Here is a 22,173-nt window from a genome sequence, read left to right on the forward strand (position 1 = left end):
TTGTTGTTAATTTTCTGAGACGTAACACTCAGGAAAATAAGATCAGATACAAACTTTATTTTCGTAGTTTGCTGTTTCAATTTCTCCTGGCGTGGCACCACACGAGCAAAGGCACAGGCGGCCGTGAGACCCCCGCTCCTAGGAAGCGGGACGTCCAAACCCCCCCGAACCAGTTATTTCCTACCACGTTGTTTATTTCACAGAATCAACAAGGGGCAAATCACGTCATTATCCATAAAACAAAAGGCATTTTCCGTGGTTCGAGTTTTCAGAACACTCAGCAGCTTTGGGCCAGAACTCTCAGTCAAAAAAAGCCACCAAGGCAGAGGCATCAGTATTTCATTAGTCCAACGAAACATTTTCTTCAGACCGACGCTGTTCGTAAATCGGCCAAGAAATCCTGGTGACTATGGAGTGACTCACAAAGCTCCACCGCTCCCGTCATGATGATGCTTCTGAACGCTGCCTCTGTGTAAGCCCTGCTTGAGGCTTTTGATTTGTGTTCGTGGCCTAGGCTTAGAGGAACACTGGGACACTTTCGCTCTGAGCTGTAAATCCCGGCTTAGGGGGAACTCGGCTGCACAATGCGGTCCTGGCAGTCAGCTGAGACAGTGCTTGAAACCTTCCAACTGTTCTCAAGCCCCTGGTGTGAGAGAGCAACGTATAAAGCAACGTTGTGCTTTGATTGAATCACAACCCCGCATTCTTGTTGCTGATCGCTGTCGTGATACATAGACTATTCAAGGAGAGTCCAGTTGAGAGATACTTAGAAGTAAGAGATGTAGTTCTATATTTAATTATTTTAAAAAATTTTTTATTACATTTTATTTATTTTTGAGAGACAGAGACAGGCAGAACACAAGCGGGGGGAGGGGCAGAGACACACACACACACACACACACATACACACACACGATCCGAAGCAGGCTCCAGGCTCCGAGCTGCCAGCACAGACCCAGAGCCCGATGGGGGGCTCGAACTCACGAACCGTGAGATCACGACCTGAGCTGGAGTCGGACGCTTAACCGACTGAGCCACCCAGGCGCCCCGAGATGCAGTTCTATATTTAAAACAAAATATAAAGCACAGTTATGTTGACCAGGGTCTAACTGGACTTTGGGACTCCTTACGTGCAAAATGCTGAAGGCAAGTGGGCTGATGTGGCATTGTCTTATTTGTCAACGTTTCTCCCCCAGAGTGACTCAGCCGTGAGAAACACACTCTTTAATGCCATCAGGTGATGAACGTTTTGGCAACATTTTCCTGAATATCCAACAAGGTTATCGTGAAGGTGAACAACACTCCTTGGTGCCCGGCAGCATTGCTGAAGTGGGACGCCTGCTATTTACAAGTCTAGATGTTTCTACTTCCGCTTACCATGGAAACAATGGCTTTTTAAAAGGGAATCTGCTCTTGGTTTAAATTTTTTAGCTCAGGGGTCATGTGAAAAGTTAAGGTGGCAGGACACTGTTTTGTGACTTAGCTCCTGGGATTTACGGATTTAGTGGTTTTGTTTCATTTTCGCATTTTTTTTTTTTAAGTAACAAGTTTTTTCTTTTTTAAAGAAAAAATTTTTTTTAATGTTTATTTAGTTTTGAGAGACAGAGAAACAGAACCTGAGTGGGGGAGGCGCAGAGAGAGAGGGAGACACAGAATCCGAAGCAGGCTCCAGGCTCTGAGCTGTCAGCACAGAGCCCGACGTGGGGCTCGAACCCACGAACCGTGAGATCATGACCTGAGCCGAAGTCAGATGCTCAACCAACTGAGCCACCCAGGCACCCCAACATTTTCGCGTTTGTTAATTCTTTTTTTACGATGACAAAGACCTGACTGTCTGGACACGTGTTTATTCTTTGAAGAGATACTACCCTTATTTGTTTTTTCTTTTTTTTTTTTTTTTGGATGTTTTTTCTATTATCCAGGACAACACGAGCTAGATTTAGAGCTTAAATTACAAAAAGAAAAGCGTAGTCCCGTTGCTGGGAAAGAGAACAGATGACGAAGAAAAAGAAAAGACCCTTAAACTCATTTTTCTTTCATATAAAAGCCAACGCACATTTTCTTTGGATATTGTAAGCAAGAAACAGTTCCCTAATACACGCATAGACTTTGAACATGACAGATATATTTAAATGAGTCAGAGCCTCAGGTCAAGATTGCTTTACTTTGGAAAAACCATAGACATTCAAAGCCCTTGATATCAACAGGAGATTCAGCGAGATCACACTGCACAGCAAAAATAAATGTTCCTGGCTGAGCTGACATTTACAGAAGATTTCCCTCATGGCTGCAACAGAAATTGGCTGAGCCCAGTGCCAGAATCCAGAGCTAGTGCCTCGGGCCCTTTCCTGTTTTCTAGCCTTAAATTCTCCTCTTCTAACAACCCGCTTGCTTTTTACCCCTCTGTTACCCAGGTGTCAGTAAGAGAAAAATTAGGAATAAAAAAAGAATAAGAAGAAACATCTGGGTGGCTCAGTCGGTTAAGCATCCGTCTTCGGCTCAGGTCACGATCGCTCGGTTCGTGGGTTCGAGCCCCACGTCGGGCTCTGTGCTGACAGTTCGGAGCCTGGAGCCTGTTTCGGTTTCTGCGTCTCCCTCTTTCTCTGCTGCCTGATGAATAAACATTTCTTCTTACTGTGCTTCTTATCGCCGGCTAAAAACACTTAGCAGATAGTGTTTTTAAAAATGAGCTTACATACTAAAGTATCTCCTTACCCATCAAAAGTAATCACCTTTATCTGAGCTCATGCAAGTGACCTCTCCACTTTAGATGGGGGGGGGGGGGGTGTCCTGTGACTGTCCGTCCCTGATGGGCTTGTCTCTATCCAGCTTTATTGGTGCAACACAGATCAGTAGATAAGAACAAGACCCATTCTGGATTCCTCTCTGAGTTCTCTCTCCATCATCCGCTTGACTTGGCGATTCCTGTTCTTGTTTGCTCGTCTCCTGGCTTCACTGTCCCCTGGCGCCCATGACTTTGGTGGGTCTGCCTTTCACTGCACACGTGTGATGTGCATGCACTCACTCAGACGGCAACGCCTCGAGAAGCACGCCTTGTGCTTCTTTTCTAGCAAAAAGCCAGATACGTAATTTATGATCAAAATCGAGGCTAATTTTTTCAATGGCTTCTCTTGTAGATCATAAGGACGTACTTCAGACGTATTTTTAAATGCGTTGGCTTTAGGCTGCCCGTGTTTTATTGCATAGAATCTTTTGTTGCAGGCACCTGTCTACACTCCAGGCACTGCCCATTATTTCTTTTGTTTGTGCAGCCAGCTGTCATGAACGTCACGGTCTAGATCACAGTTCAGTGTGCAACTTACATTTTTGGATAAAAATAAACAGGGCAAAGATTCGTCATGGGGACCTTCAAGTAACAATGCAGACTCACCCAGCTCCTCGGTCTGCTCCGTCTTCTGCTGAGAGGAACAAGACACATTCGTGAGAAACAAGGCACTAGTGACTAAGAGCCCGATTCCCAAAGGTAACTTGACAGACTCTTCATGTTTTAATTCTTGTCTGTTTCATTTGCCAACGGGACAAACAGCTATCACACGCTCGACACCAGAAAGATGTCAACACATTGAGAAAGCCGGTATCTGTCACTTGATTCAACGCGAGAGCTGTGTTCACGGTTCCGGGAGCAATTAGAATCTTATTTCAACATCCCGAAGCCTCTGGTTTCTCAGTAAAACCTTCAGGACCGCTGACAAGGAGGCAGGCCTTCGCCTCTAGAAATTCTTACCCTCCCTAAATTAAATTCCTATGGATTCTGGAGCCAGCCAGAAGTCACATGAATGTCAAAGCTGCGCTGACTACTAATTCATGGACTTCTACTTCAATAACTAGAGCCCGGTCCTGGACAGATGTCAGAAACTCCTTCTTCTGTTTCATGAGGTCCCATACAGCTTCCTGGCTTCACGTATAGGCAGGCAATGAAAATCATGGCTTATAAGCAACTTGAATACACGTAGCTTTTAAAACATTGTCACATAGGATGAGACAGGGAGACGGAAATCTTGCCCACATCCAAGAGGATATAAAAGCATAGGTTCAGCGTTGCCCCTTTCTATTCTATTTTAACACTCACGCTCCAAATATGCCTTCTTGTGAGTCATAGACATGAAGGCCAGAATCTGGAAGTCCATATTGTACTCCACGCAGATTGCGCGCAACGGGCGTTTTCCGTCACCCTTTATAAATTGAAATCACAAACACGAACAGGACTGTAATAAGAATAATAAGTAGCATTTACTGAGCACAAAGTCCATACCAGGCACTGTGCGTATGTTCAGAGCGAGCTCACAAGATGAGCGCACTTTTCACTCCGCAGATTTGTTTAGGAGAAAATCACTTGTTCCGTGGGGTTGGGAAACGCCTCCAAGTCACAAAGCTGGACGTAGCTGAGATGCAAAGAGTGTGCTCTCGCCTCCCGACTCAGGCCGTACGTCTTTGGTTTGTCCCTCCAGACCCTTCTTCATCCTTCTCTATTGTTCCCCAAGCCCAATACTCAAACTCAACTTGAGTTTGGCCAACGGAGCTCAAAGACAAGGGGAGAGGAAGAAGTCAGCTTGGGGTACTGACTTCCTCCCCTCAGGGACACTGAGTCAATGAGCATCTTGAGGAGAGTAACACCTGCCAGGCCAGGCCATTCTCCCACAAGGCTCTCTCTCTCTCTGTGGGTGCATTGCTAGCTCACCCTTTCAGGCTTGGCTGTAGCAAAAGCACCTGGCATTTGATAGCTTTGGGGGACAGCTCTGTCCCACCCCATTGGAGTGCCATTTCCTGCCAGCCAATAGATCCACAGAGTCTCTCAGAATTGTTTTAACAGCATTTAGAGGAAGGTACAGAGATTTTCCATACATAACTAATGTCCCCGTTATCAACACACTGAACAGAATGGTGCAATAGTTTTTTAACCAAGGGACGAACCTGCGTTGACATACCATCATCACCCCAAGTGTTAGCTTGCATTAGGATTCACTCTTGGGGTTGCACATGCTATGGGTTTGGGTCTATCCTTCCAGTGTATTCTCACCATTCTAGAAACCCTCTGTGCTTTGCCTATTCTCCTCTCCCACCTTCACAACGACTTCTTTTTATTGTCTCTGTATTTTTGCCATTTGCAGAAGGCAACATCATTGGAATCGAATAGGAAGATTAGCTTCCTTCACTTAGCATCATGCACTTAAGTTTTCTCCTTGTCTTCTAATAGCTTGGTGGCACATTAATCATATTTTAGTACTAAATAATGCTCCATTGCCCGAAGGTACTGCAAGCTGTTTACCTATCCACTGACCGAAGGGCATCTCGTTTGTTTCCAATTTTTGGCAGTTGTGAATGAAACTGTCGGAAACCCCTTGGGTTTGTGCGGACCTATGGTTTCAACTCCTTTGGGCAAATACCAAGGAGTGTGATGGCTGGGTCCTATGGCAAGGGTATGTTTACTTTTGCCAGAAACCACCAAACTGTCTTCCGGAGTAGCTGGAACCACAGCAACGTGTGAGACTTCTTGCCCCATTTCCTCGCCACCATTGGGTATTGTTGGTGTTCTGGATGTTGGCCGTTCTGATAGGTATATAGTGGTATCTCAGTGCTATTTTAACCTGTACTCCCTGATGACATAAGACGTGGAACATCTTTTCAAATGCTTTGCTGTCCTATCTTCTTTGGTGAGGTGTCTGTTAAGGTCTTTGGCCCATTACAAAATTGGGTTGTCTATTTTCTTTTTGCTGAGTGTTAAGGGTTCTTTATATATTATGGATGACAGTCCTTTGTTAGACGTCTTTTGTAAATATTTATCCCCACATTTTAGAGACGTTATCTGAGTATTTTTAAAGGCTGAAACACAGAGCAGAGCAAATGAGAATTGAGTTCTCTGGAGTAGTTTAGATGACTCAATCCATTATAGCCCGTTATTACTAAAAGCAAACAAGTTCATTTGGGGAAATGCGTTTTTTACTGATCTCCTGATACCTTCCCCCAAGCTGTTGACAATGTTAAACGGACGTTTAAAAACTCACATCTATATCACTAACAGAATTAGAAACCCGATAGCATATTCGACTAATGACTGTGGTCGAGACAGTGTTTTAAGCCAGCTGCCCAGTGAATGCTATCGCAATGGGAAGGCAACGTAGGGGTGTGGGTGGTGGCACTAGAAAGCCATGCATTAAAAAAATGGCGGGGGACAAAGGACATCTGCTTTCAGTCAGGAAGGCATGAACGTTAAAACTAGACCAAATATGTGAGGCAATGCTTTCCAAGCACGCGCCACCTCACATGGGAGACACGATAATGGTACCTAGAGAATGTGCAAGTTGTGCCTGGAAGAAATGCAGGGCAAGCTATGCTGTAATCTCCATTTCCTGGTCTGCTTCACGGAACCGTAGTGACTTGAGATTCACCTCTGGTTAAGAGTAATCCAACATTTATCATACACTGCACGAGTTACAGTTGAAAACGTAGAACGGCTCGGATGTTTTAAAAACCTACTTCTCACTCAGTTTCCAAATTGGTGCTCTTGACCGGTGGGCAGGTCCCCTCGAGGAGGTCCCTGAGGGACCCGGGCCCCATCAATGGCACTGCCATTTGCACGGAGGGGTCCTCAAGGCCACACTCCACACTGCCTCCGCTCCAGCCAGCTGGAAGGGAAGACAGCTTGGAGAATCATGTCTGGCAAGCGTTAGGACGCTAGACCAGGAAAGGACACACCTCACTTCCACTCACATTCCATCTCCTGGGATGCAGCCCCATGGCCACATCTAATTCCCAAGGAGGAAGGAAAATGCAATGTAGCTGTGTGCTCGGCGAGAAACCAGTCTTCCGAACACCCAGGCCGTCCCTTCGTGTACGAAGAACTCATGTGCAAGTAGAGATTTCTGTTTATTTTCCACTCGTTTTGTTCTCCCTTTGTCAGCTTCCGTCAAGGAAAACGTGCAAATTCTACTCTATAGAACCTGAATACCAAACAGTTACCATTTATTCTTAAATATGCTAAAAGTCATTTGGTAGACATAGGCGCGAAACCATTATGTTTGATTATATTTGCTGAGAACAAGTCCCCAGAAGAAAAGACTCCCCATGCGGGGGAGGGGAGGGCTTCAGAAAAATGACTGCAATGCCCATTAACCCACGGGAACCCTAGGTAAGCATTGTCTGGAGATGACATAAATAACGTTTCCACGTCTTCGGGGCCGATTTTTCTTTCCCCCAGAAATCGTTGCGCATGTTAGTTACTGTCTTCCCGAATTTATCGTAGATTTTTGTCACCCTGCACTCTTTCAGTCACTTTTTTCTTCTAGAATGAAGTCCTTATATCATAATGCTTGGGAATCACATTATTCTGGGTGATTACCAGCTGTCATCATTACTGAGGCCAAAACGACAGACTGTGTCAAGACGTGAGTTAATTCAGATTTGTAAAAGAGTCGATCAAATTATTTCTCAGCGTTGAGATCTCACAAGTTCTCAAATTCTCAAAGCACATTTGTTTTCCCTCCACTATTTTTTCGTTCTAAAAGAATGAGAAAGCATAGGAGCATACTTCCTGTTGGAGATGTCCAATTATCTGAGCAGGAGCCATCAAGAGCACCGGATATTTGACTCCAGCACGGATTTAGCCTCCTGCCGGGGTCTCTTCAAGGAATACCCCCCTGTGTCTGTGCCTTACCACTCCTGTTGGTACCTTCGTATGTTTTGGAGACGGATAATACCGCGTGGTACACCCAGCTTCCCTGGAGCCTCCCCCACTGACCTTCACACCGACAAAATCGTCTTAGTATCTGATGCTCATGATTCCCCCCTGCTATTTACATGGCACGACCTCCACCGACCCGCGGGTCTTCGCGATGTGTGTGTGACAGTATATCCTTCGTGTTATTAGCCTGGGTTATAAAAATATAACTTCATCGAAGTCACAGTCATGTCTTCAGCAGGACCAGACGTCATTGCCTCTCTGGGGGCGAGTAGTGGGCAAAGCCAGAGGTCCAGAAAGCTCCGGGGGTCCTTGGCCCCCCATCTGGCTTCTAGGTTTCTGTAAGGCTGAGAAATCAGAACCTGGCGGTGAAGAGAGTAGACGTGGAAGAGATTCCTTAAATGTAGGACTTCTGAAAAATGTCCTTTTGAGTTTCTCCCTGAGGCAGATGAAGACAAGATCTCTCTGTCCTGTCCATAAATACGGCGTTAGCATTTTTGAATCTTTGTCAGTAAATGAACCAGTCCACGAAGGCAGATCACAGTGCAGTGAAGAGAAATCAGAAGAAACGTTCCAAGGCCCTGCCTGCTGGGCCCGGCCCTGCTTCTCTCTAGAAGCACAGACTCCCCTCCCAGCACCCCTACGATGCTCAGACCAGGTGTCAGCTTTCAAACACCAGAGAACAATGTCAGTATCAAATGAACTACCAGCTTGCCTCTGTGACTTACGTCACCATCGCGCAGTGACCTCAAGCCCTCCTTCAGAACACAGCCCAAGCAGAAATTCCCCAACAACTCCCATCTAACATTAGACAGTATAATCAGGTTTAAAGCCACTTTAATTTTTTTTTTTAATTTTTAAAAATTTATTTAGTTTTGACAGAGAGAGACACACACAGAGCATGAGTAGGGGAGGGGCAGACAGAGAGAGAGAGAAGGAGACACAGAATCCGAAGCAGGCTCCAGGAGCCGAGCTGTCGGCACAGAGCCCGCCGCGGGGCTCGAACCCATGAACCGTGAGATCATGACCTGAGCCGGGTTTAACCGACTGAGGCACCCAGTGCCCCTAAGCTACTTTTACAATATGGTTCAGAGTACAGTGTACTCTAAAACTCACAAACATGTCTCATCATGAACAGGAACTTCCTTAAAGGGCTGCAGCACCATAAAAGCCTTCCAAGTCGAGCCCACGGGCAGCCGTGGCTGTGGGTACCACGGAGTCGTCCGCCTGACTCTACGTGAATGGCTCCAACGTGAACGCCATCCTGTTGCCTGAGTGGGAGCGAGATGTGCAAAATCATCCAGGACAAGTCTCAATAACTACAAGCTAAGAGGCAACATCTTCACGAAATAACCCCTTCAGAGGCATTACAGATACTTTTCCGAGTTCTGGATTCCCTTTTGTGTCTCCAAATAGATTCTGGGGGAGAAAAAAAAAGCCAAAAAAACAAAAACAGGCCACCATCACGGTTGTCACTGTTAATTAGCGTCTCCTGAGTGCTGCTTCCTGCCTGGGGAGCTCGCCAGTCGCTGCCAGACCCGACAGGGACTTGCAGAAAAGCCTCTTTTGCCCAGCGTGGCTCTCGCGTTCGTGCTCTTTGATGGAGCCCTGGAGAAGGGCTCATCAGCGTCCCTCTGTAGGATTCCAGGGCAATTTCGTATGCGGTGAGCACTTCACCTAAGCTAATCCCGGAGTGATGGAACGAACCCCAGCTGGACATAACATTTTACAAAAACAACAAGGCAAAACAGAACAAAACCCAAGCGTGAGGTGAGCTATCAGACAGCTTATAAAGTACAAGCCGTGACCACACTTCTGCCGGGCTATGTTTATAAATACGTCCTGACTCAATGCCACTCGACACGTTCCTTATGACTGTGTCTGGTCCCTTTCTCAAATATTGTGTCGCGGCTCACCGGGAAAGGGCTTTCGGCGGAAACCGGCATGCAAGTCTTCTCGGACCCTGCAGAGCGTTTTTAAAATTTATGGCTATGATTATGGAAATTTTTTCCGCGGGTGTCTGTGGACTCAGTCCCATGCGAATGTGCCACTTGGAGCTGTATTTTTTTCCGAGCGGTATTTGAAGGGCATCTACTGACTTTGTTCTCTCGATTCCGTTTTTCCCTCTCCCGGTCAATGGGATTCACCCCGGAGGTGGGTGTGGGGTGCGCGAGGCCAGCTGTGACCTTCCCGGGACCTGTCCAGCTGCACCGGGGAGCCCCGAGGCCCCATTCTCTCGAGTTTCAAGCCCGAGATGATGGAGCAGGTGGCCGTGGGCGGCCACAGTCCTTCCTGAAGATGACGCCAGCCTGGAGCCAGTAGGCTTGGAAGAGACAGGAGACTTGGTCTTTACGGTTGTGGGCATGCAGGAATCTTCCTTGCTGAAGGTGATGTGGGGTGATAACGCCCCCTTCTAGTTAAGAGCATTGGCACTGGGCATCCTCGCGCCAGCTGCCCGCATCAGCTTGGAAAGCCAATGCCTGTCCGGGACGCAAGGCTCTTCCCAGGTCTTTGTGACGTTCAGTCCTGGTTTCCCCCCTTCCTACCCGATCCGTGATCAGCAAACACAGACCGTTGCTCCCAGAAATCGAGTCCTTGCCGTGTGCTAGGCCCTGGGCCACGCCGGCCACCTGCATCATCACACTGAGTTCTCAGGACCATCCCGCGAGGAAGGTGTCCTCTTACCCCCCTTTTCAGAGGTGCAGGCAAGCTGCGTTCCCAGGAGGTGCCCGGGCTCCAACCCAGGGGGCCAGGTGCCACAGCCCGCATTCGTCACTCCCCCGCCTCTAACCCACTCGAGTCTGGAAACTTCATCCCTGGGCGGGTACAGCACAGAGGTCATGAGCAACTCCTCACTAGTCTTTCCTGGACGTGCCCTCTGATTCGGTCGAGACCAAGCCATTGTCAACCTCGGCGGTAGCTGATTTGTTTCCACAGCTTTCTTGTTCATGAAATATGATTTGCAACCTCTTCCTATGTTAAACCTGGAAAACAAATAAAATTCTGCCTGTGGAATCTCAGAGCAACTACAGATTTTTTTTTTTTTTTTTTTTTTTTGTAGACTACTGAATATTGCCTTCTGGCAGAATGAAGGGCTGATCATTTCCCGAATGCTCAGTATCACCAGGAATTGATGTAAAGAAGCGATTTCCCCAGTGCCCTTGGAACATCAAAAATGCTGGGGTGTCTAGTAGTTCATTTGGTGACTTCACCTCAGGTCATGATCTCTCAGTTCGTGAGTTCGAGCCCCATGCCGGGCTCTGTGCTGACTGCTCGGAGCCTGGAGCCTGCTTCGGATTCTGGGTCTCCCTCTCTCTCTCTGCCCCTCCCTCACTTGTGTGCTCTCTCTCTCTCTCTCTCTCTCTCAAAAGAATAAAAAATAAAAACATTTATCACTGGCCATCTGCCCAGTGATAGTCACGGCATAATTTTCACTTTCTCTACCTTCCTGATATAGAGGAACGAGAAGCTTTGTCAATGGTAGTTATGCCCCCAAAGACTGGAATTCTTTCCTTTTAATCTCTGGGCTCTTGGTTTTGAGACCAAAAGTCAGAAATTAGTTTTGCCAAGTGGTTGGTCCTGACTCTGCCTCTGCTTCTCCTTAGCTGTGCAGCCTTAGCAAAATCCTTCCGCCTCTCTGAGCTTGTGTTTCTTCAGCCATAAAAGGGAGACAAAAGGCTTCACGCTGTGTGGTTGAAATGAATCAAAGGGTGATGGGCACACAGAATAACCAGCGCCGGCGTGTTAGCAATGGAGAGACGCCGGTGTCCTCATTCGTGTCACGAGCTCGTGGGTTTATGCCTGGAGACCCTCGCCCCCGGGCCCCAGTGCCCTCTGCCCACTCCAACCGTTTTTCACTGATCACTGCTGTGTGTGAGGCAGGGGAGAGCCTGGCAGTGACAGATGGTTTGCTTTGCCCTCTGAGCTGTCAGGGAGACAGTGAGATGGAAAGGGACACACAGAGGGTGGGGGTGTGCTGCTCAGAGCCTGCAAACTAGTTCCGAGAAGGACAGAGGTGTGCCCCTGGACTGTGTGGGGACGGTGCTCCCCTGCTCCTGGGGTGTGAGGGGCTCCCCTGCTCCTGAGGGGGCTCCCCTGCTCTCAGAGGGGCTCCCCTGTCCCGAGGCAGGGCTCTCCTGCTCCTGGGGGGGCTCCCCTGCTACCAGAGGGGCTCCCCTGCTCCTGAGGGGGCTCCCCTGCTCTCAGAGGGGCTCCCCTGTCCCGAGGCAGGGCTCTCCTGCTCCTGGGGGGGCTCCCCTGCTACCAGAGGGGCTCCCCTGTTCCAAGGTGGGGCTCCCCTACTCCTGGGGGGCCTCCCCTGCTCCTGGGGGGGGGCTCCCCTGCTCCCAAAGGGGCAGAATGGACCGTACGCAGAGCTGTCAAAATAGTGTGGATATTGGGTCAGCTGAGACGTTTCCACTGCCAACTCCCTCTATAATGTCAACTTACTGTTTTCAGGTCCTATTACTTGGGACTCAGAAGCCACGCCACATCAGGAGAATCGGTGGGCAGGTCGTGGCTGCAGGAGTTGAGCCAGGAGAGAGCCACAGGGTCTCTGAGAGAATGAGGAAACCATGCGAAGGACTTAAGCAAAAGAATCCGAAGATCTGGGAGAAGTAGCTGTAGTTTTCAGAAAACGATATAATCAAAACTGGCCCAAGCAGTGAAATATCTAGAGATGGACTGTAAAGGCGATCCAGGAACTCTCCAGAAAATGCACCTGATCACACTTAAAGAGTGAGGGTCGTGGCTTCCAGAGGAAGGAACTGTTTTCTGATCAACCCAGTGGACTGAGTTTGCCAAATGACAGCAATAAATCTGTCCCGCATGGGAGAGCAGTGAGATCTCACCTGAGCTTGTCAGAAAGAGGGAAACACGTGAAGACAATGGTGACATTTCTGAAGGGTGCCCTCAACCTGGTAATTCTCCCCAAAGTGATGAGTTTAATGTAATTCTAACAAAAATTCCAGGAATATTTTTATGGAAACTGACAAGCTCATTTTAAAGCTCACATGAAGGAGAAAATACAAGAGATCAGCTAAATAAATGACAGGAAAAAAAAATGAGGGGTCCCTGCTCAGCAGATGACATAACCCATCATGAAATATATAAAGAAATAACAGTGCACGGGCACCTGGGTGGCTCAGTCGCTTAAGCGTCTGACTCTTGATTTCAGCTCAGGTCGTGATCTTGTGGTTTGTGAGTTCGAGCCCCATGTAGGGCTCTGTGCTGACAGTGTGGAGCCTGCTTGGGATTCTCTCTCTCCCTCTCTCTGTCTTCCCCTCCTCCACTCATGCTCTCTCTCTCAAAAAATAAATACATGCTTTTAGTTATTCTTAATGGAGGGTGTGATACTGGGGGACGGTGGAGACACACCCTCATGCACTTTTAAGTTTTTGAATTTTTCATAACTTTAAACTTAACTTTAAACAAAGTAAAAATAATTTTATTTAAGTAAAAAAAAAATTAGTTTCTTTGGGAATAGCAGAGGAAGTGCTACCCAGGACACCCAAGCTGCGGTAAACCCTGGGCAAGTCGGCAGAGACAAAGGGAAGGTCAGCTTTAACTAGGATTTAGGAGGAAACTGGGGAGGGCTGGTTTGAACAACAGTTCTTTGGCCAAGAGCAGGGGTGCGGGTTGTGGTGGTTTCTCATTGGCTCTGAGTGGTGGTGGGCACTGGGGCAGGGAGGGAGCATCATTCTCAAAAGCAAGACATAAATTTCCTATGTGAAAAACGTCCTCTCTTGTGGAAAGAATTCTTCCCTCTTTTGTACAGGTGCAGCCCGAGGTACCTGCGTGAGAGCGCCCCCTGCAGGGCTTACCAACTCCATTTTGAATGAGAGTGCCTTTATTTTCCCAATACCACGATTTCTTGGTTAACGAACTTGGTTCATTTGTTGTTAAGGAACTATGTAATTTTAAATGCTTTTTTAAAAAAGATTTCGGAGCTTTCGTGTGTTTTCTGTTTTATTCATTGGGTTTGCTGTTACATTTGCTTCGTACTATGGAGGAAGGGAGTGTGAGTGCAAAGACTTTCCCCCGGATTGGAACTGTGTTCGAATCCCGTCCGCCTCATTTTGCAGCGTGGTGGAGTCCTGGGCGATTTTATCTCTTGCTGGCTCATCTTCCTCATCTGTAAAATGGGACTAATAATACTTTATGTGGCAGTCGAGAAGGCTAAATGAGATCTGATATGCCACACGCTTAGACTAGATCAGTAACGAAGCCCCTGGAGTTGTTGGAATGATCCATGCAAGGACCAGAAGGACCGGTGTGGCTGGAAGGTAGCGGAGTTTGCAGGGGAATGCCCAAAGAAATATTTCAAGCTGTAAATTGATTCCTACAGGCGGTGAGAAGCACTGAAGTATTTCTACGCAATGGAAACCCTCCATCAGGGTGGTTCTCTCAAAAGATTCCCTTGGCAGATTAAAGTTCTGCATTATAATTGATGACATTTCATAGTTCAATTCTGTGTTTCATAATTAAATCCATTGCGTGCCATCTGCCAAACGCCTTAGTGAATGGGTGATGGGGCACCGACATGGAAAAGAATCTACATTTTTGAAAGGCTGCTAAGTATTACCGTGATGATCTTTGCTCCCAGGACCGCATCTTGTGACTCACTCAGTTACTTCAGAAGAGCTGAGTTTTGCAGCCCCCCTGAGTGCTGTCAGTGGCCCCTGGTCATAAGCAGGGACACCACATTTATGTGCCGGGTCAGCTCCAGGTCGGCTGCCGGGAAAGAAACGAGCAGGCTGCAAATGTCCCAGGAATTCACGTTGCGGATACTTAGTCTGTAAATTGTATCTTCTCCTTGTACTTTGTTACTCTACCTTTGGTTTGTTACTCTTACGATCAGTTGATCATGTGAAGGAGCATCTTATTCAAATATGCCAGATACACCTGCATAAATATTTAGATACGCAAGCACAGTCATAGGTTTCTGAACAGATATTATAATAGGTTGTAATGAAATCGCTTTGCATTTCCAAAAGGGTTGTAAAAAATTATAGGTTCAGGGTTTGGACAGTAAATGGTTTTAAATTCTCTGTATGGTTGGACCGTGGCAACGTTACCAACCCGTCTCATTTTCATTTGCTCTAAATAAACACGTGTAAGTCCTAAGACATGGAAGGTATGATATAAGGCTGTTTGCTCGAAGTGACTTTTGTTCCCTCTGCCTTTGACATTTTAATCTTTCCAAAACGTCTGTGGGATAGGCACAGGAAAACAACTCCCTTTTATAATCCTAGGGAGAGAGAAAAATGTCCTGAACAAAATCTTGATGTCATGGGTATTTGCCCACAGAATGTAAACACAGAGATATTAAAGTCACTATTGAACAAATAGAACAGATGCAGGGAGGTATGAGTGCTTTGCTCATAGTTTTGACACTAAGATACGAGAAAGGCAGACTCTCTGTCTCTCTCTGGCTCTCTCTGTGTTTCTTTCTCTCTCTGGCTCTCTCTGTGTTTCTCTCTCTCTCTCTCTCTCTCTCTCTCTCTATATATATATATATCACAGAGTATTCTATTAAATGCTCAAAAATACACTTACCAGTTGTAAGAGAAGGGAATAGATTGTAACGCCTATAATTCATACATTTATGTTAGATGGCACAAATATTTAGTCTTGAATCGGTATTAGAAATATTCTTTTTAAGATTCAAAGCTCTGCTCTTGTGAAACACATCATGGCTTTATGGGTGCCATCTTTACAGAGATTTCTGGTTACGTAGAGGCCTGGGAAAAGAGATTGCTTTTGCCCAGGCGAGAACGCAGACACAGCCGGCGTTGAAATCGAATGATATGCAAAGCAGTCTACTGAGTTCAGTCGTTGGACCTTTGCCTCCGTTGAAGTATGAGTGTGTCATGTGCCGTGAACATTATTGACCAGTGGTAGATTAAGTGATTAAATTTTTTTTTAATGTTTATTTTATTTTTGAGAGAGAGAGAGAGAGGGAGAGAGAGAGAGAGAGACAGAGCACGAGCGGGGGAGAGGCAGAGAGAGAGGGAGACAGAATCTGAAGCAGGCTCCAGGATCCCAGCTGTCAGCACAGAGCCCGACGTGGGGCTCGAACCCACGAACCGTGAGATCGTGACCTGAGCCAAAGACGGATGCTTAACTGACTGAGCCCCCCAGGCGCCCCTAGATTAAGTGATTTTTTAAAGTGTTCATTATAATTTCTGAGCTTTTTTATTGTTAATCATATTATTAATGCACCTTATTCAGAGACATTTCAATATCTAATGGAATATTTGTTAGTTTATATGGAATGTGTAGAATTTCAAATGGCACATGGCCACCCCAGTAGCCCTTACCGCTCCCCAATTTCTGCCACTAACCCGCCGAGAGGAGCCGCTTCAAACACCATGGAGGGGTTTGCCTGCTTTTAGACGTTATATCACCTGGTTTTTAAAGCCTCTGCTTTGGGAAAGGGGCCGAGTGCTGGAAGGAGAGGCCGTGCTGTGGCTCTGGACTGAAGTCCAGGGTCAGATGGGGGCCCACAGGCATCTTGTCACAGTGAGTACGTGCCTGTCCCCATCCCCTTAGGAACCTGGAGAGTCCTCAGGGCCGCTAACTGCGTTAGTGAGGAAGGTGTCCTGGCCCACCTCCCAGCAGCGGCAAGGTAAGCGAGGGGACTCTGGGGGCCCTGTGCTTTGTCCTGAGACAAGAGCGGAGACTGAGAGCAGAGGAGCAGACCGCGCGGGACATTCTGCCCGTCGCCCTCAGCACATCCACTCGCCCTGTCTCCATCCTGCTCTGTGTCCCGGAGCCCACGGTACAAACCCCGTCAACAGAGTCCCTGTCCTCTGCTTCCCGAGTGTGTTCGCCTGGTGGGAAGGGCTGACGGGAGGCGGGGGGAAGGAGAGGGAAAGCAGGGAACTGACTCCCCCAGAAACTTCTCTGAAGAGCTGCGGTTAAAGGAAAACGGATTCTGCCCTTTGTGGAGACGGGAAGGGAGACTTTTTATCCGGGACCATCGAGGTGGGTGCCGGGAGCCCTGTGATGCGAGCGGCAGGGAGAGACCCGACTCAACCCCAAGCGCAGCAGGGAGGAGCGGGAATTATAGCCAAGGAGCAGGCTGGGGGTCCGGGGAAGGGGTATGACTCAAGAGCGGGCACCAAGGGTGGGGCATCCGACCCGCCTACAGCCTGGCCGAGCACAGGGTCCTGGTCAGTGACCCCTGGGGGTCTCTTGTCCAGCCACTTACTGCTCTCTGCCCTTGCCCTCGAGGCCTGTGTTTCGGGGGGGCTCCCCTCTACTGCACAGCCCTTGACTTTGTCTCCACTTTGTAATTAGGGCCCCATAAGTTCTCCGCGGTGAGTGACCCATCTGGTTCTGTTCCCTGCTCTACAGAGCCCCACCTCCGCCAGGCTGATGCTTCCCTTGCTTGAATATGCATCGTACTCTGTATTTCTTCTGACCTGTAACCGTGTCCCCGTCCCTTGCCCCATCACCTTCTTTTCACCACCCAGACCTCCTCGAAATTAGTTTTCTAACCAGGCTTGGCCCCCAATATCACATTTTATCGTCTCCTTAGCTCTGGCCACGGTCTGAAATTATATTGTTTAGGTTATTTGTTCACTGTATCATTTAGGGTTCCGCTGTAGACAACAAACAAAGCTCGCTTGACCATTTTGAAGCAGATTTTTTTTTTTCTTTTTTCTGGCTCTGTGTGCTTTGGTTTACAGGATCTCAGGTTTAGGAACCAGAGGTGTGGCTGGTCCACAGCCAGAAGAAAGCCACCTGCTCAGCCACAACGTGATACTACTGGAGTGACGAGGCATAAGGAATTTTAAGGAGAACCACTCCAAAATCCAAGGACAGACTCTACGACCTCCACACGACTAACAGACAGAGCCACAGGTACACGTGTTCCTACACAAAACACCGCGAAAACAGCAAAGGTAGGGCACAGAGCAAAAGACAGAAAAAGGAAGCTTAAGACCGCACGATAGACGCCGTCACATCAGGTAACACGGTTAGTGCCTCGGGCCGCTGGCCAGCCAGAGACCGACAAGGACTCCCTTGCTCTCTCTCCTCTCTCCTCTGTGAAAATTGGTCTGTCTCTTGAGTCAATCTGGGCGTTCTACATTTTGCTAGAAGATCACTTCTTTCCTCCAAGAACTTAAACGTGTTGCGTGAGGTTGCCTGTAGAATTCCCCGATGGTTCCACGGATCACCTTCCTGCCAGGTCAGGCCCCTGCGTCATCCCTACTCTGGTACATTCCTTGCCAACTCGCCTTGGTCCGAATCGGGGGCCGGTAGAGTTAGTGTTTCCTGTCTGACTTTATAACTTCTTTTCTTTTTCTAGGTGTGATTTTCCTGTTTTACCACATTGATGTAACGTGTCTTTGGTCTTAAGCTTTCTGGTTTTCTATCTTTTGCGCCGTGCCCTACCTTTGCTATTTTCGAGTTGTTCGATGTGGGAACATGTGTACGTGTGGGTCTGTCTGTTAGTAATGTCATAGATTCTGTTTTTGGTTTCTGTAGTGGTTCTTTTTATAATTCTCTGTGTCACACTTAGCCCTCCGCGTCTGAATTTAGCATGCTTGCCTAGCATCTGCGGACTCCATTATGACTAAGAGAAAATTACCACTCTTCCTGCTTCCTCTCTCTTCCCTCCACCTCCAGACTTTTCTGGGTTTGATTCTTATTTTTAGTCCCTCTGGTGGTTCCCTTCACAGCCACCAGCGACACTCAGAGGTTCCTCCTCTTGGTTTCCCCACTCGGTGCTGTGACAGAGGAGGAAACGACAGCTTCCATCATCTTCCTCCTGCCCTGATCCTTGTTGGCTTTAGAATTGCCTTGGCTTGCTTGAGGTTCATAACAAGGGCCTCCTGGAACCAAGCTGCCGTCCAAACCAGTCTTGGTTTTCTGTTCCAGTGTCTTCCTCTTTCTACCCCTCCTTTTCCGGCACTTTCTTCCTCCCTGGACCATCCGGACTGGAGCGTCTTTCACACTCCTGGACTGTTAACCCTTTTGAGCTGTTTCACCTCACGACTTGCACCCAAGTCACGACACGGCGTCCTGGGTCCCCGTTTCTTCCCTGCACCTGTAACACGCGATACGCCATTTGGGGTTTTCAGGGCGGGGGGACGAGGCCAGGCTGCTGTCTTGCCCCTGACCTTGTCAGTCGCCTGATTTGCCCCGTGGAGATGTCTGGAGAATGGCTGTTTCATGACGGATTTGAAAACTTAACGGTGCCCGGTGTCTTTGTAGATCATTTTGCGCCCATCCACGAGGGTCACGTTTTGTGACCGGGTTTGTGGACGCTCTGGCCCAGGTGCAGGAAAGTGCTGGTGTCTCACATGGCCACACGCACGGCCTCTTCCTTCTGACGTGGCCACTGCGCGTGGACACCCTCGGTCTGAGTCTGGGACGTGCCTGCCGTGCCCCTGCGTCAGGCCCCCTCCACTGCGTCCCTTCGGCACCCGTGGACAAGCACCTGAACTTTCTCTGTGCGCAGGTGACCCGGCTGTGCCGCTCATCTCCTCTGTCTCTTGCTGTTCCGTTTGTGAAGTTTGCACCGAGGATGTCTTAAAGCAAAATTCTGATGTGAGCTGGGCCTTTTCTCCTAGAATAGATCTTCACATGTGCAATTTCATGTTAGATTTCTACCTTCCTCCTTTCCTTTGTTCTTTCTTTTTCCTTTTTAAAAATTACCTAACAATCCATTTATTTATGTTGTACTGTATCTGTGTAAAGACCAAATGATTATTATTTCTTTTCCGTACTGCTCGTGCTTAACGTGGGCAGTTGCGTGGATCACGTTTCTGTCCAGACACAATGCAGATGGGTGATCTTTGACACCTGCCCCAAGCTCCTGGGACCTGGTCCTGCGTCTCATGGGGCTGGGGCTTCTCTGAGGTCTTACTGGGCTCCCTGTGGGCTTTCTGCATCAGGACGGCGGTGTGGACGGCCTGGGCTGTGTTGGCTTTCCGGTTTCTTTCAGGCTGTCAGGGTGTGGGAGGCCCTTCAGGGCTGACTCCGGGTCTGGGGTTCCTCTACCTTCTGATGGTTCCTCCTCCCCGACTCTGGAGATCTTTGGGGACAGAGGGGCCCCCAGCTTGTTTCCCATCCTGGTCTTCCTGTCTCTGAATAGCATGGGCTCAGACCCGCCCGGAGCAGACCACTGAGAAGCCACAGGAAACCAGGTTTGGGGCCCCCGAGGGCAGTCCACAAGGTAGAGGGGCTTCGCTTGGTTGACTTCTGGCCCTCTCCCCTGATTTTCCCCTGACTTAGATGGTGTTCCTGTATGTGTTCTCTTGGGCCAAGGGCCACTTAATTTTTGGAATGAATTCCCTCTGCTTTGACTCCTTTGCTCTGGGGAAAACTGCAATGACTCCGAGTTTTCCCTTGGAGACATTTTCTAGTGGTTTCTCTGCCCTGTCGGAACCACATCTGTTCGGCCTTTCTCCAAGGTGGAGTTACTCTGACATTCACCAAAGGATATGTTAACAGATGTGCAAGTGGATTTTAAAACATGAAAATAAACGGGCGCTTGGGTGGCTTGGTCGGTTGAGCGTCTGACTCTTGATCTCGGCTCAGGTTGTGATCCCCGGGTCTTGGGAAGGAGCCCCATGTTACACTATCACTGAGAGTGGAGCCTGTTTGAGATTCTCTCTCTCTCCCTCTGACCCTCTCCCCTGCTTGTGCCCTCAATCTCTCTCTAAAATAAAATTTAAAAAAGAAAAAAGTAAAAAAATAAGGTTGGAGGGAGAGAAGAGAGGTTTTTCTTTGGGGAAGTTTGTTAAATGTGGAAACCATTATGTTGCCATCTTGGTTTTTCCTTCTGCGGGCAAAGTGTGACAAAGCAGCCGTGGTTCATTGGGTGACTCTCAACCCAGCGATGGTTCGGATGGTGCCTACCTACTTCTCAGGAATTCATTACTGGGAGGCCCCAGGCATCCTCCTTTAGGCCCAGCCTCCAATGATGACAAGTATCTCACTCATCACCATCAGTTAGATTGGCAATGGATCTGGGACTGTGTTTCCAAGCAAGTTACTACACTATTTCTTGAAAATATTTGCAGATGAATTGTGCGCCTTTTTATAAAATGTATTTACGTGTCAGACCTATTGACACAGGGTTTAGCCCAATGCCTGAACATGCTGAGTTTTCGAACCAACTCTGTGAAGACCATTTGCTGTATTGTTTGTAAGTACCCGCGTCTATGACAGATGACAGGTGCCCCGTGGTAGGGACAGACTTCACACGGGCTAAGGGTAGGTCAGCCAGTTAGACTCTGCGAGGCACACCGGACACGGCGAGGGCACAGCATACACCAGAGTACATGTCGATAGAAAGGGAGGGCTGGATGAACTCGTCACCGCTAAACACGCAAGGTGCGCGCAGCACTACGTGTGATCGAGGACGTACACCAGCCACTCGTTGGTGACACCCATCCTGCCCCCAGGGGTCCTTTGCAGGGAACACAGATTGCAGAGCAGCTCGCTTACCTACGTGGGGGTGCGGCTATGTCCAGGCATTCTTGTCCCCGCACCTCCCCAGTGGGGCCAGTGTGAGCTTGGGCTCTAGGAACCTTCCATCTGTTGGGTCTCTGGCTCCAACCTCGACTCCCTGTTACCACACCTTGTGTCCGAGGAGGCTGATGCTGGGGACAGACAGGGAGGGAGACAGAAACATATGGTTCTTGCAAACCCAAGTGTAGCAAGTGTGCCCCCCCACCCACCCAACTGGCTCTCCACCCTCCCGTGTTTCCCTGCCCTGTCTAACTCCCCTGCACCTCCCTGTATGGTTCCCATGTGCGTTGAGCACTGTAATTTGGTCTGTGAGTCTTTTCTTTTGGGACCTCCAGGAAGGCTGCCCAGTGGTCTGCTCAGGGCTGCCGTGGGAATGTCCACCCATGTAATTTCTTGCCCGGCAAACCGAGCATCTTCTCTGGGCTTTTCAAACATGCGTGATCAAACAATTCTATTTCTACGGAGCCTCAATGCATCGATGACTGTTGAATAGAATCTCTCTCTCTCTCCCTAGGAGCAGACATTCTGTTTTTAGTTCAGAAGGTATGTATGGAGCTTGCCACGTGGCCGGGGCGCTGTGCTGGATTCTGGAAATGAATGTAGCCGATTTCCCAGAGATTATGGTCAAATGGTGGAGAAAAAGAAGGCCTTTCCATCATGCTTCAAAGAAACTCCAACCCTCTGGGGTAATATGGCCCCACCCCCTCAGACTCCGGCTCCTCCCACTCTATGCCCTGCCCCACATGCTCCCCTCCCCTCCCCCACCTGCTTCCTGCCCAGCGTCCTGCCCCAGGTGCTAGGCCTGGGATGTTTGGATGCTCGTAGAGCCCACACTTGGATCCTTCAGGTGGCGGGTCGAATGAATCCACTCAAGAAGTCACCTCCTGATCCTTGCAGACAAGACGGGCCAGTCGGGTCTTCCCTTTCTCCATTCACCCACTTGTCTTTCTTCATGGAAGTGTTGTTTTCCTAAATGAAGGTGCTGC

The 22,173-nt window shown here is 48.5% G+C and overlaps 1 non-coding gene across 1 annotated transcript; it reads right to left on the reverse strand.

Annotated features, from left to right (window-relative positions):
- Positions 1-1,692: 1,692 nt before the first annotated feature.
- Positions 1,693-1,777, reverse strand: TRNAR-UCG (transfer RNA arginine (anticodon UCG)). The gene has a single exon. It is a non-coding gene; the product is annotated as a tRNA-Arg (tRNA).
- Positions 1,778-22,173: the final 20,396 nt, after the last annotated feature.

The sequence above is a fragment of the Acinonyx jubatus genome, chromosome D4 (assembly GCF_027475565.1).
Source record: "Acinonyx jubatus isolate Ajub_Pintada_27869175 chromosome D4, VMU_Ajub_asm_v1.0, whole genome shotgun sequence".
NCBI lineage: Eukaryota > Metazoa > Chordata > Mammalia > Carnivora > Felidae > Acinonyx > Acinonyx jubatus.